The sequence below is a fragment of the Bombina bombina genome, chromosome 3 (assembly GCF_027579735.1).
Source record: "Bombina bombina isolate aBomBom1 chromosome 3, aBomBom1.pri, whole genome shotgun sequence".
In the NCBI taxonomy this organism is placed as follows: domain Eukaryota; kingdom Metazoa; phylum Chordata; class Amphibia; order Anura; family Bombinatoridae; genus Bombina; species Bombina bombina.
The window spans coordinates 676120323-676135882 of record NC_069501.1 but is presented as its reverse complement, the minus strand read 5'-3'; positions in this window follow the sequence as shown (position 1 = coordinate 676135882).

The following is a 15560-nucleotide window of genomic DNA, read 5'->3' as shown; positions in this document are numbered from 1 at the left end:
TGAAGGTTGCTATATATGTGTGTGATCTGATCTGTACAACGCAAGTGTAAAGTTAAATGAGCTCCATAAACATACATATGTATATACACGTTAATGTCACAAAGTTATAACGTGGTCACTGTTGATAGCTTTATTCATTCTGTTGTTGCACCATAAAAGTTGACAATAAAATAAGTGTATTCAACAGCCACAATTATGGATGACAGATTAGCTACGTGCAGTAACTTTTACTCCCTAACAAGTCTAGAAGACATTGAGAGACATAGACCAGCACTCAAAGACATTTTTAATCCTGAGACCCAGACCAAAGATATTTCAGATGTATTTTTACTAATGGAAAAGACACTCACAAAAGAATACCAGATTTGGTGGGATAAAAGATCTTTAGAAAAATACATAGATATGAAAATGGTACCAAGGGGTCTCAGGATCAGGAAGTATCCCTCCTTTCAGGTAACAGAAGAATGGTTTATAAGTGAATGGAATGAGATTCTAACCGAATGTTCCATCAGGTTGATGAATGTAATAATCAAGTACAAAGATCAGAAATTAGAGGAAACCAGGAAATTTATTAAAGACATTCAGAAAGACCTTAACAGATTCATTGATCATGAACAATATGAACAATTAGATTCTATGCTGAGGATGACGATAGATGACCTGAAAAAAGAGGTGGACAAACTGAAATATCGTAAATACTTGAGGGATACTGAGGACTACACTAACAATAGAGTATACCAGTGGAACTCACAGAACCCTAGGAGAATGAGGCAGTCAAGGAAGAATAACAACAAGAGAGGGACTGTAACAGGAGCAAAGGGACAAACATTGGAACAAGCAAAGAGACAAGTGACTTTCGTTGATACTGATTCGAGTGAAGATAATGATTTAAGAGACTTTGCTGATTATGCCATAAGTGGGGGTTCCTCTGAAGAAGAAGGACCCAAACACACATTTAATGAGAGTCCAGCTCCAAGTACATCTTTGGGCAGTGATAGTACCCCTCATCAATCCACACATAGTAATATCTCCACAGGGGTAGTGGGTATTTTAAAGAACAGAGGTAGAGGAGGCAATAGAGTAAACAAATATTCACTACCAGCAGATGCACCAACTATGTCCAATCTATCTTCTTCAGAATCTCAGGTTTTTCGGGAGGTAGAGGACAGAGGACGGGGTGGAGGGACATTAGGAGGAAGGGGAAGAGGAAAATGCAAAAGATCAACAGGCCAAGCAGGAACATTATTCTCTAAGGAAAGGCAAACAAAACAAATACAAAATATGAGAGTCATTAACTTAACAAGTCTAGAATTGAGCTCTGAAGAAATTAAAGTTCTAGAATTAGGCTTAAACTTTGTTCCTGCTACTGACTTTAAGGTATTTGATACACTCTTGGATGTCAACAGGTTTGTACGAAAGCTAACCATTAAGAAATTCTACCACAGTGAAGAAATCCAAGAGTGTACAGATACATTAGAGACAGAGAAAAGAGAGGTGTCCAATGACTGTTTTCTCTACAAAGATACTGTAGATTTCCTAACATTGAGCCATCTGGAAAGAGAGAGTATGGGGGTTATTTCTGGTAAAGGTAGTCATACAGGATTTAAGAATAAATCCAAATTTTACCCCATCCATTTCAGAAGGGAAGTGTTGGAAAGCTTTCATAGGAGGGTAGAGGAGGATCTGGTTAAATTAAAAGCAGACTGCAGTTCCCAAAGGCATAATCTCACACATGCCAAACAGAAAGGCCTGAGGAGCCTGAAAGACAGGAAAGGCATAGTGATAAAAAATGCAGACAAGGGAGGCACAATAGTGGTCATGGAGGAATCCATGTACATACAGGAGGCTAACAGACAATTAAGTGATGAAGAGGTATACCAGAGATTGCCATATGATCCGATTAATAGGTTCCAGAAGGAGCTGAAGCATCTACTTGACAATGGAATGGAGGAGAGCCTGTTGGACTTGTGCGCCTTTGAGTATTTATATGTGAAGGAACCAGTAACACCTATTTTCCATCACTTACCAAAGGTGCACAAGTCCATCAAGGACGTTCGGGGGAGACCGATCGTGTCTGGGATCGGATCTCTCTTTGAGAATCTGTCAAATTGGGTAGAATCTCTGTTACAACCACTAGTGTGGAAACTGCCTACTTTCCTCCGTGACACGAAACATCCGCTGAATATTGTGGAAGAAGTCACTTGGTTACCTGAGTATTGTTGACTAACAGTAGATGTGGTGGGATTATATTCCGCCATACCACACGATAAAGGTTTGCAGGCTGTGCAACACCTTTTGGACTAAGTGATTATATGCAGGAGCTAAAGGACTACATTTTGCGAGTCATTGAATTCCTGCTAACTCACAATTTTTTTTAGCTTCAATGGACAATTCTATCTGCAGAGGCGTGGGACAGCGATGGGAGCCAAATTTGCACCAGCCTATGCGAACTTGTTCATGGGCTGGTGGGAGCTGTCCCACGTCTTTGCAGATGGTAATCCTTACGGGGAGCAGATAGTAGGATATAAGCGCTATATAGATGACCTGCTGTTCATATGGATGGGCAGCGGGGAATCTAGCGAACAATTTGTGTCATACCTTAATAGCAACGAAGTGGGCCTGTCCTTCACTTCTTGTTTTGACATAAACCAGGTGGACTACCTGGATATAACATTAATTGGTGATGTCATTGCCAGTGGGGTAAAGACCAAACTCTACACGAAGCCCATCTCAGCTAACTCTCTAATCCATGCAAGGAGTAGCCATCCACACCATTTGCATTATGGTGTGGCAAAAGGTCAACTAATCAGAGCAAAATGTAATTGTACAGAAGACTCTGATTATGTGACCGAAAGCACAAAAATGGTTCAGAAACTGAGAGGGGCTATCCGGAGGGCCCAATAAATAGAGCTTTGAAGGAAGTTAATGGCATACCGAGAGACATGCTGTTAAAGCCCAAACCCCCTAAACAAAAAGATAAAAGTGAAATCACATTCGTAACAACTTACACCAGTCAGTTTAATGAAATCTGCAACATTATCAAAAAGAATTTGCGGATACTGAGAGGTGATGATGTACTGAAAAATATGGTCGATAGGGGGTGTAGATTTGTCTCAAGAAGGAACATCACCATTGGCAACATGATATCACCCAGTATGTTGAAAAAAACAAAGAAGGAGAGTAGCTGGCTAAGCTGTAAAGGGCACTATAGATGTGGCACAGGGAGCTGTACAACTTGCAAATATACAACAGTCAGTAAGGTATTTCAATCCTCACAGATGCATAAGGTTTATGAATGTCAAAAATGTACAAACTGTAGAACCAAATATGCAGTATATTTGGTGACATGCCAGCAGTGCAGACTACAATACGTGGGGTGCACCTCTAGGGAGGTACGAGTGAGAATTAGGGAGCACCTTAATGATATTGATAAAGAGAGGACCCCTACTGGAGTGGCCAAACATTTTTTGAGTGTCCATCAGGGAGATGTTAGTGCCCTCAAATGGACCGTAATAGATGTGATAGACAAACAACCCAGAGGAGGTAATAGGACAAATGAATTGTTCCGTAGAGAGGCATACTGGATTTTCACTTTAAGTACACGCAGACCAGCAGGTCTCAACATCAAAGATGATGCAATAAATTTCTGGGAATAATCACATTGGACATGGGGCCAGGTGCATACCTGACTACAGCATGTTAATTATTATAAGTGAAACATTGATATACACTTTGATAAGTGGTGGGCTGCTTCTAGCTCCATGACCAAACAAAACATGAATAATTTTGTATGAGAAATTGATTAACTAAATTGTTATCCAATCACACTCAAGAAAATCCTTAGCTAACATAAGTGTTAACAAGCACTCTAACAATCGCTAATATTCGGGACAAAACTGTGAGTAGGCATTAAGCAACCAATTTAAAGTTGCACAAATAAATAAAGATGCAGCTCAATAAACAGAGTGGTTTCTATAGCCCAATACACAGTTTTTGTCCCAAAGCCTGTAAATAATGATAGCATTACGTAGCTTTCTGGATGCAAGAGTCATCAGACTAAATTGAATGCAAATAGTTAATGTACAGCTGAGATACTCAGCTGTTGATTAGACAAGACCGGAAAGGGGAGTGTATCTAGAGGTGTGTTGGGGGAGACTTATTGTAACCAATGACAGACAAGCAAGAGGGAAGAGAATGAAAATTTACAGCAGTAGGCAACCAATGAGATTGTGATGGGGCATTTAAAGCCCCACAGGAAGATTGAGCAAATATAGTCTATGAATAAGGCGTAAGAGCCGAAACGCGTCAGACTGGCCTAATTCTGTGACGATTTCATTTCTATTTAAAGTTTACTGCACGTTAGCAACAAGAATTTTAATTGTTTGAATAAAGATTTTCATATTTTTACCCAAGCGGCAATTCTTGTACAATTTTTATTAATTAACCTACCCTTACTATTATACTACAATTAAATTAAAATACCAATATTAAAGAAACCTAACCCTACTCAAATTATTTAAATATTCAATTAAACATTATTAAAAATACTAAATTACAGAAAAAAACAAACACTAACGGCTAGATTACGAGTTGTGTGTTAGGGTTAAAAAACAGCTTTAAGAGGTCCTAACGCTGCTTTTTAACGTCTGCTGGTATTACGAGTCTTGCAGGTACAGGTGTATCGCTCACTTTTATGGCCAGACTCGGAAATAGCGCAAATCCACTTACGTCAATTGCGTATCCTATATTTTCTATAGGACTTGCATAGTGCCGGTATTACGAGTCTGAACAAAAGTGAGCGGTACAGCCTCTCCTGTCAAGACTGGTATTACATTTTAAAGTCAGTAGTTAAGAGTTTTACACTACAACTCCGTAGCATAAAACTCTTAACTAAAGTGCTAAAAGTACACTAACACCCATAAACTACCTATTAACCCCTAAACCGAGCCTCCCCACATCGCAAACACTAAAATAAATTTGTAACCCCTAATCTACCGAACCAGACATCGCTGCCACTATAATAAACATATTAACCCCTAAACCGCTGCACTCCCGCATCACAAACACTAGTTAAATATTATTAACCCCTAATCTGCCGGCCCAAACATCGCCGACACCTACCTACATTTATTAACCCCTAATCTGCCGCCCCCAACGTCACCGCCACTATATTAAATGTATTAACCCCTAAATCTAAGTCTAACCCTAACACCCCTAACTTAAATATAATTACAATAAATATAAATAAAATTACTACAATTCACTAAATTATTCCTATTTAAAACTAAATACTTACCTATAAAATAAACCCTAAATTAGCTACACTATAACTAATAGTTACATTGTAGCTATCTTAGGGTTTATTTTTATTTTACAGGCAACTTTGTATTTATTTTAACTATGTAGAATAGTTATTAAATAGTTATTAACTATTTAATAACTACCTAGTTAAAATAAAGACAAATTTACCTGTAAAATAAAACCTAACCTATGTTACGATTACACCTAACACTACACTATAATTAAATAAATTACCTAAACTAAATACAATTAATTACAATTTAAAAAAATTATCTAAAGTACGAAAAAAACAAACACTAAATTACAGAAAATAATAAAATAATTGCAAGAATTTTAAACTAATTACACCTACTCTAATTCCCCTAACAAAATAAAAAAGCCCCCCAAAATAAAAAAGCCCTACCCTACACTAAATTACAAATAGCCCTTAAAAGAGCCTTTCTGGGGCATTGCCCCAAAGTAATCAGCTCTTTTACCTGTAAAAAAAAAGTACAAATACCCCCCCAACATTAAAACCCACCACCCACACACCCAACCCTACTCTAAAACCCACCCAATCCCCCCTTAAAAAAACCTAACACTCACCCCTTGAAAGTCCCCCTACTGTGAGACATCTTCACCCAACTGGGCAGAAGTGGTCCTCCAGACGGGCAGAAGTCTTCATCCAAGCCGGGCAGAGGAGGTTCTCCAGACGGGCAGAAGTCTTCATCCAGACGGCATCTTCTATCTTCATCCATCCGGCGCATAGCGGGTCCATTTTCAAGACATCCGACGCGGAGCATCCTCTTCAAACAACGGCCGACTAAAGAATGAAGGTTCCTTTAAATGACGTCATCCAAAATGGCGTCCCTTCAATTCCGATTGACTGATAGAATTCTATCAGCCAATCGGAATTAATGTAGAAAAAATCCTATTGGCTGATCCAATCAGCAAATAGAATTGAGCCAATTGGAATTGAGGTAGAAAAAATCCTATTGGATAGAGCTTGCATTGGATTGAGCTTGCATTCTACTGGCTGTTCCAATCAGCCAATTGAATGCAAGCTCAATCCTACTGGCTGATTGGATCAGCCAATAGGATTGAACTTCAATTCTATTGGCTGATTGCATCAGTCAATAGGATTTTTTCTACCTTAATTCCGATTGGCTGATAGAATTCTATCAGCCAATCGGAATCTATGTGACGCCATCTTGGATGACGTCACTTAAAGGAACCGTCATTCAGTAAGACTTTGTTTGAAGAGGATGCTCCGTGTCGGATGTCTTGAAGATGGAGCTGCTCTGCGTCGGATGGATGAAGATAGAAGATGCCGTCTGGATGAAGACTTCTGCCCATCTGGAGGACCACTTCGCCCGGCTTGGATGAAGACTTCTCCCGGCTTCATTGAGGACTTCGGCCCGGTTGGATGAAGACTTCTGCCGCTTCCTTGAGGATGGATGTCCGGTCTTCAGAACTGTAAGTCGATCTTCAGGGGGTTAGTGTTAGGTTTTTTAAGGGTGTATTGGGTGGGTTCTATTTTTAGATTAAGGTTTGGGCCGCAAATGAGCTAACTGCCCTTTTAAGGGCAATGCCCATCCAAATGCCCTTTTCAGTTCAATGGGGAGCTTAGGTTTTTTTAGATAGTATTTTATTTGGGGGGTTGGTTTTGTGGGTGGTGGGTTTTACTGTTGGGGGGTTGTTTGTATTTTGTTTTACAGGTAAAAGAGCTGATAACTTTGGGGCAATGCCCCGCAAAAGGCCCTTTTAAGGGCTATTGATAGTTTAGTTTAGGCTAGGGTTTTTTTTTATTTTGGAGGGCTTTTTTTATTTTGATAGGGCTATTAGATTAGGTGTAATTAGTTTTAATATCTTGTAATTTGTTTATTATTTTCTGTAATTTAGTGGGGTTTTTTTGTACTTTAGCTAATTTAATTTAATTTATTTAATTGTTTTTAATTTAGTTAATTTATTTAATTGTAGGGTTAGGTTAGGTGTTATTGTAACTTAGGTTAGGTTTTATTTTACAGGTACTTTTATATTAATTTTAGCTAGGTAGTTATTAAATAGTTAATAACTATTTAATAACTATTCTACCTAGTTAAAATAAATACAAACTTGCCTGTAAATTAAAAATAAACCCTAAGCTACAATGTAACTATTAGTTATATTGTAGCTATCTTACGCCTAGATTTACAGTTCTGCATTAGCCGTCAAAAGCAGCGTTAAGGGGCCCTAACGCTGCTTTTGGCCGCCCGCTGGTATTTGGAGTCGGCCAGGTAAAGGTGTACCGCCCACTTTCAAGCCGTGACTTTTCCATACCACAGATACCCTTATGCCAATTGCGTATCCTATCTTTTCAATGGGATCTTCCTAATGCCGGTATTTAGAGTCTTGGCTGAAGTGAGAGTTACACCTCTACCGACAAGACTCCTAGTTGCCTGTAAAATAAATATAAATCCTAAAATAGCTACAATATAATTATTCGTTATATTGTAGCTATATTAGGCTTTATTTTACAGGTATTTAGTTTTAAATAGGAATACTTCAGTTAATAAGAGTTAATTTATTTCGTTAGATTAAAATTATATTTAATTTAGGGGGGTGTTAGGGTTAGGGTTAGACTTAGCTTTAGGGGTTAATACATTTATTATAGTAGCAGCGAGGTCCGATCGGCAGATTAGGGGTTAATACTTGAAGTTAGGTGGCGGCGACGTTGGGGGGGGCAGATTAGGGGTTAATAAATATTATGTAGGTGTCGGCGATGTTGGGGGCAGCAGATAAGGGGTTCATAGGGATAATGTAGGTGGCGGCGGTGTCTGGAGTGGCAGATTAGAGGTTAATTGTGTAATGCAGGTGTCAGCGATAGCGGGTCAGCAGATTAGGGGTTAATAAGTGTAAAGTTAGGGGTGTTTAGACTCGGGGTTCATGTTAGGGTGTTAGGTGCAGATTTAGAAAGTGTTTCCCCATAGGAAACAACGGGGCTGCGTTGGGAGCTTAACGCTGCTTTTTTGCAGGTGTTAGGTTTTTTTCAGCCCAAACTGCCCCATTGTTTCCTATGGGGGAATCGTGCACAAGCACGTTTTGCCAGCTTACCGCTACCGTAAGCAACGCTGGTATTGAGGTGGTAAATTCGGCTCAATGCTCCCTTTTTGGAGCCTAACGCAGCCCTTCAGACAACTCTAAATACCAGCATTTTTGGAAGCAGCGGTAGGAAAAAAAGCTGCGTTAGCTACGCGGGTCTTTACCGACAAAACTCTAAATCTAGCCGTTAGGGTTTATTTTATAGGTAAGTATTTAGTTTTAAATAGGAATTATTTAGGTAATAATATTAATTTTTATTTAGATTTATTTAAATTATATTTAAGTTAGGGGGTGTTAGGGTTAGGTTTAGACTTATGTTTAGGGTTTAATACATTTAGTATAGTGGCGGCGTTGGGGGAGGCAGATTAGGGATTAATAAATGTAGGTAGGTGGCGGCGATGTTAGGGACGGCAGATTAGGGGTTAATAATATTTAACTAGTGTTTGCAAGGCGGGAGTGCGGCGGTTTAGGGGTTAATATGTTTATTATAGTTGCGGCGATGTCCGGAGCAGCAGATTAGGGGTTAAAAATGTTATTATAGTGTTTGCGATGCGGGAGTGCCTCGGTTTAGGGGTTAATAGGTAGTTTATGGGTGTTAGTGTACTTTTTAGCACTTTAGTTATGAGTTTTATACTACAGCGTTGTAGTGTAAAACTCTTAACTACTGACTTTTAAATGTGTTAGAACTCTTGACGGGGTAGGGTGTACCACTCACTTTTTGGCCTCCCAGGACAGACTCGTAATACCGTTGCTATGGAAGTCCCATAGTAAAAAGACTTTAAGAAGATTACGTAAGCCGTTTTGTGGTAAGGCCAAAGAAGTGTGCGGTAAACCTATACCTGCAAGACTCATAATAGCAGCGGGTGTAAAAAAGCAGGGTTAGAACCTCTTAACGCTGCTTTTTTACCTTAACGCACAACTCGTAATCTAGCCGATAGAAAGTCTGGCACTCTCTTGCAAGCACACAGCTAGATTAAAAGCAAAATGGAAGAGTTATTCACAGCATCTGTGTATATGTATAAAGAAGTACTTGTATGGAGAACAGGTCCAGAAAATATATTTTCAGCAAACCTGTTCCCATAAATAGTGCGATCATGAGCACATTAAAAGCCTGCAAAGTAATGCTAAAACTCACAGGGACTTATAATTATAAGAAGTGAGTGAGGAACCTGAAAACAAATTCCAGAACACAGCTCTCAAGGTACTGAGATAGTCTATTTCAGTCTACAAGAAATAGCAAGTTCTGTATTAAAGGGACATTCCAACCAAGATTGGAATCCACATGGGTGCATTTCAGTTTTGAATGGAAGCATTTTTGTAATATACATGTATTAGCAAAAATGCTTCTAATAAAAGCTACAGCTGTTTCTAATGTGTTAAATATGCACCGTGCACCAGCATTTTAAACACAGCACTTGCTCAGAGAGCCTAACGCCTAGATTTAGAGTTCTGCGGCCAAAGGGGTGCGTTAGCTATGCATGCTTTTTTTCCCACGCACCTTTTAAATACCGCTGGTATTTAGAGTTCACAGAATGGCTGGGTTTTCAGTGCGTTAGGCTCCAAAAAGGGAGCGTAGAGCATATTTTAACGCCACTGCAACTCTCGATACCAGCGGTGCTTACGGACGTGGCCAGCTTCAAAAAAGTGCTCGTGCACGATTCCCCCATAGAAAACAACTGGGCTGTTTGAGCTGAAAAAAATCTAACACCTGCAAAAAAGCCGTGTTCAGCTCCTAACGCAGCCCCATTGTTTTCTATGGGGAAACACTTCCTACGTCTGCACCTAACACTCTAACATGTACCCCGAGTCTAAACACCCCTAACCTTACACTTATTAACCCCTATTCTGCCGCCCCCGCTATCGCTGACACCTGCATATTTTTTTAACCCCTAATCTGCTTCTCCGTAAACCGCCGCTACTTACATTATCCCTATGTACCCCTAATCTGCTGCCCCTAACACCGCCGACCCCTATATTATATTAATTAACCCCTAATCTGCCCCCCACAACGTCGCCTCCACCTGCCTACACTTATTAACCCCTAATCTGCCGAGCGGACCGCACCGCTACTATAATAAAGTTATTAACCCCTAATCCGCCTCACTCCCGTCTTAATAACCCTATAATAAATAGCATTAACCCCTAATCTGCCCTCCCTAACATCGCCGACACCTAACTTCAATTATTAACCCCTAATCTGCCGACCGAATCTCGCCGCTACTGTAATAAATGGATTAACCCCTAAAGCTAAGTCTAACCCTAACACTAACACCCCCCTAAGTTAAATATAATTTAAATCTAACGAAAAAAATTAACTCTTATTAAATAAATTATTCCTATTTAAAGATAAATACTTACCTGTAAAATAAACCCTAATATAGCTACAATATAAATTATAATTATATTATAGCTATTTTAGGATTTATATTTATTTTACAGGTAACTTTGTATTTATTTTAACCAGGTACAATAGCTATTAAATAGTTAAGAACTATTTAATAGCTAAAATAGTTAAAATAATTACAAAATCACCTAACACTACACTATAAATAAATTAATTAAATACAATATCTACAATTATCTACAATTAAACCTAACACTACACTACACTATCAATAAATTAATTAAATACAATATCTACAAATAAATACAATGAAATAAACTAACTAAAGTACAAAAAATAAAAAAGAACTAAGTTACAAAAAAAAAAAATATTTACAAATATTAGAAAAATGTTACAACAATTTTAAACTAATTACATCTACTCTAAGCCCCCTAATAAAATAACAAAGCCCCCCAAAATAAAAAAATGCCCTACCCTATTCTAAATTAAAAAAGTTCAAAGCTCTTTTACCTTACCAGCCCTGAACAGGGCCCTTTGCGGGGCATGCCCCAAAGAATTCAGCTCTTTTGCCTGTAAAAAAAACACATACAATACCCCCCAACATTACAACCCACCACCCACATACCCCTAATCTAACCCAAACCCCCCTTAAATAAACCTAACACTAAGCCCCTGAAGATCTTCCTACCTTATCTTCACCATACCAGGTTCACCGATCCGTCCTCGGAAGTGTTGATCCAAGCCCAAGCGGGGGGCTGAAAAGTGACGTCCATCCTCGGGCTGAAGTCTGGATCCAATCGGCGGCTGAAGAAATCCATTATCGGGCTGAAGTTGGAAGTCCATCATCGGGATGAAGTCTTCTATCAAGCCGCATCTTCAATCTTATTTCTTCTGGAGCGGAGCGGAGCCATCTTCTTTCCAACCGACGCGGATCCAACCTCTTCAACCGACGCCTACTCGCCGAATGACGGTTCCTTTAAATGACGTCATCCAAGATGGCGTCCCTCGAATTCCGATTGGCTGATAGGATTCTATCAGCCAATCGGAATTAAGGTAGGAATATTCTGATTGGCTGATGGAATCAGCCAATCAGAATCAAGTTCAATCCGATTGGCTGATCCAATCAGCCAATCAGATTGAGCTCGCATTCTATTGGCTGATCGGAACAGTTAATAGAATGCGAGCTCAATCTGATTGGCTGATTGGATCAGCCAATCGGATTGAACTTGATTCTGATTGGCTGATTCCATCAGCCAATCAGAATATTCCTACCTTAATTCCGATTGGCTGATAGAATCCTATCAGCCAATCGGAATTCGAGGGACGCCATCTTGGATGATGTCATTTAAAGGAACCGTCATTCGGCGAGTAGGCGTCGGTTGAAGAGGTTGGATCCGCATCGTTTGGAAAGAAGAAGGCTCCACTCCAGAAGAAAGAAGATTGAAGATGCGGCTTGATAGAAGACTTCATCCTGATGATGGACTTCCGACTTCAGCCCGATGATGGATTTCTTCAGCCGCCGCTTGGATCCAGACTTCAGCCCAAGGATGGACGTCACTCTTCAGCCCCCCGCTTGGGCTTGGATCAACACTTCCGAGGCTTGGATCAAGACTTCCGAGGAACCTGGTATGGTGAAGATAAGGTAGGAAGATCTTCAGGGGCTTAGTGTTAGGTTTATTTAAGGGGGTTTGGGTTAGATTAGGGGTATGTGGGTGGTGGGTTGTAATGTTGGGGGGGTATTGTATGTGCTTTTTTTACAGGCAAAAGAGCTGAATTCTTTGGGGCATGCCCCGCAAAGGGCCCTGTTCAGGGCTGGTAAGGTAAAAGAGCTTTGAACTTTTTAAATTTAGAATAGGGTAGGGCATTTTTTTTATTTTGGGGGGCTTTGTTATTTTATTAGGGGGCTTAGAGTAGGTGTAATTAGTTTAAAATTGTTGTAATATATTTCTAATGTTTGTAAATATTTTTTTTTTTTTGTAACTTAGTTCTTTTTTATTTTTTGTACTTTAGTTAGTTTATTTAATTGTATTTATTTGTAGGTATTGTATTTAATTAATTTATTGATAGTGTAGTGTTAGGTTTAATTGTAACTTAGATTAGGATTTATTTTACAGGTGATTTTGTAATTATTTTAACTATTTTAGCTATTAAATAGTTCTTAACTATTTAATAGCTATTGTACCTGGTTAAAATAAATACAAAGTTACCTGTAAAATAAATATAAATCCTAAAATAGCTATAATATAATTATAATTTATATTGTAGCTATATTAGGGTTTATTTTACAGGTAAGTATTTATCTTTAAATAGGAATAATTTATTTAATAAGAGTTAATTTTTTTCGTTAGATTTAAATTATATTTAATTTAGGGGGGTGTTAGTGTTAGGGTTAGACTTAGCTTTAGAGGTTAATCCATTTATTACAGTAGCGGCGAGATTCGGTCGGCAGATTAGGGGTTAATAATTGAAGTTAGGTGTCGGCGATGTTAGCGAGGGCAGATTAGGGGTTAATACTATTTATTATAGGGTTATTGAGGCGGGAGTGAGGCGGATTAGGGGTTAATAACTTTATTATAGTAGCGGTGCGGTCCGCTCGGCAGATTAGGGGTTAATAAGTGTAGTCAGGTGGAGGCGACATTGAGGGGGGCAGATTAGGGGTTAATAAATATAATATAGTGGTCGGCGGTGTTAGGGGCAGCAGATTAGGGGTACATAGCTATAATGTAGGTGGCGGTGGTGTACGGAGCGGCAGATTAGGGGTTAATAATAATATGCAGGGGTCAGCGATAGCGGGGGCGGCATATTAGGGGTTAATAAATATAATATAGGAGTCGGGGGTGTTAGGGGCAGCAGATTAGTGGTACATAGGGATAACGTAGTTGGCGGCAGTGTACGGAGCAGAAGATTAGGGGTTAAAAAATGTAAATATAGTGGCGGCGATGTGGGGGGACCTCGGTTTAGGGGTACATAGGTAGTTTATGGGTGTTAGTGTACTTTAGAGCACAGTAGTTAAGAGCTTTATAAACCAGCGTTAGCCCAGAAAGCTCTTAACTACTGACTTTTTTCTGCGGCTGGAGTTTTGTCGTTAGATTTCTAACGCTCACTTCAGCCACGACTCTAAATACCGGCGTTAGAAAGATCCCATTGAAAAGATAGGATACACAATTGACGTAAGGGGATCTGCGGTATGGAAAAGTTGCGGCTGGAAAGTGAGCGTTAGACCCTTTCCTGACTCTAAATACCGGCGGTAGCCCAAAACCAGCGTTAGGAGCCTCTAACGCTGGTTTTCACGGCTACCGCCCAACTCTAAATCTAGGCCTAAGGATCTTGTACCACCTGGTGATGACTCAATTTGTTGATTGCTGACATGATACATACCCCACTGGCTCTCTGAGCAGTTGCAGTATTTAAAAAACTGCTGCACTGAGAATATCTAGGCTATGCTTCACATGCACGTGCAGAGAAAAATGTTAACACTAAAACAGTTATATCTGTTTAAATGGGCATTTAAATTTTGATCGGAATGTCCATTCAAATTCTGAACTTCCTTTTCCATTTCATTATTCTATATGAGTATTACAATATTCCATGTTTTGTACTTAAAGGGACCCTTAACACCTGACTTCTAATAATCCCAAAAACCTACTTTTTCTTATTAAACAAAATAAAGTAATCACTGCTGCCTATTTTATCTGTTCCTCTTAGCCCAAACTTTTGAAGGAGATTGTTTTAAAATACAGTGTTGAGGCAGTGCTTGATTTCCTATGTAAGCTGCCATATTGTAGCGTGCGTTACAGGGCTCAGTAGTCACATGATACACACACCATATTATCTATGCATACACAGTACTTAGAGGAAGGAATCATATCTCTCTCTCCCTGCAGCATGTGAGCTGCAGTGTCTGAAAAGTTATTTCTCAGTGAGGGTATAAATATATTTAATTTCCCTGTTAATGTATATAAAACATGTTATGCAGAAATGTAAATAAAATACTTATAACTACTGTGTTTATGTTTTTAACTCCCCCCACACACACAGGTTTTTTTCTCTCCTCAAACTCTGTCCGTAAAGTTTTATGCTCAGTAAGCACTTACCAGAGCCGGTTCCTGTGTTATTATTGTAAAACTTTTGACTGCTCTGGGAGGGAGGGGGATAGGGAGGAGGAAGCTCCCACGGACTGCATGCTGCATATCATTAGTTCAAAAGACTTCTTCTTTTCATGACCTCTCCTCCTGAATGTAAATCACTAAGGACTGACACCCAGCATAAGACGTTTAGTAAGGATCGTATGCATTATCTAGCAGTGTGATCACACTGCTAGATAATGCATACGATCCTTGCTAAACTACTTTAAAGGGACATTAAACCCCAAATGATTTAGGTAAAAAATACAATTTTAAACAACATTCTAATTTACTTCTATTATCTAATTTGGTTAATTCTTTAGTTATCCTTTGTTAAAGAAATGGCAATGCACATGGGTGAGCCAAACACATGAGACATCCATGTGCAGCCACCAATCAGCAGCTAATGAGCCTATCTAGATATGCTTTTCATCAAATGATATCAAGAGAATGAAGCAAAATAGATCATAGAAGTAAATTGGAAAGTTGCCTAAAATTGCTGCTCTTTCTGTATCATGAAAGAAAAAAATTGGGTTTCATATCCCTTTAAGTTGCTGACCCAGACTTTTTCTGTGCAAGTGAATAAAAAGTGTTCTACATAGTTTATTTTTAGTTTTCTTTTGATTTTGATCATGTTCCTCTCTAAGGCCATTTTCCACCGGTCTTGCTATACGCACCTAGGTAGATATTTATCAAAGCGTCAATCTTGGTGCATTCGCCGGCGTCAATAC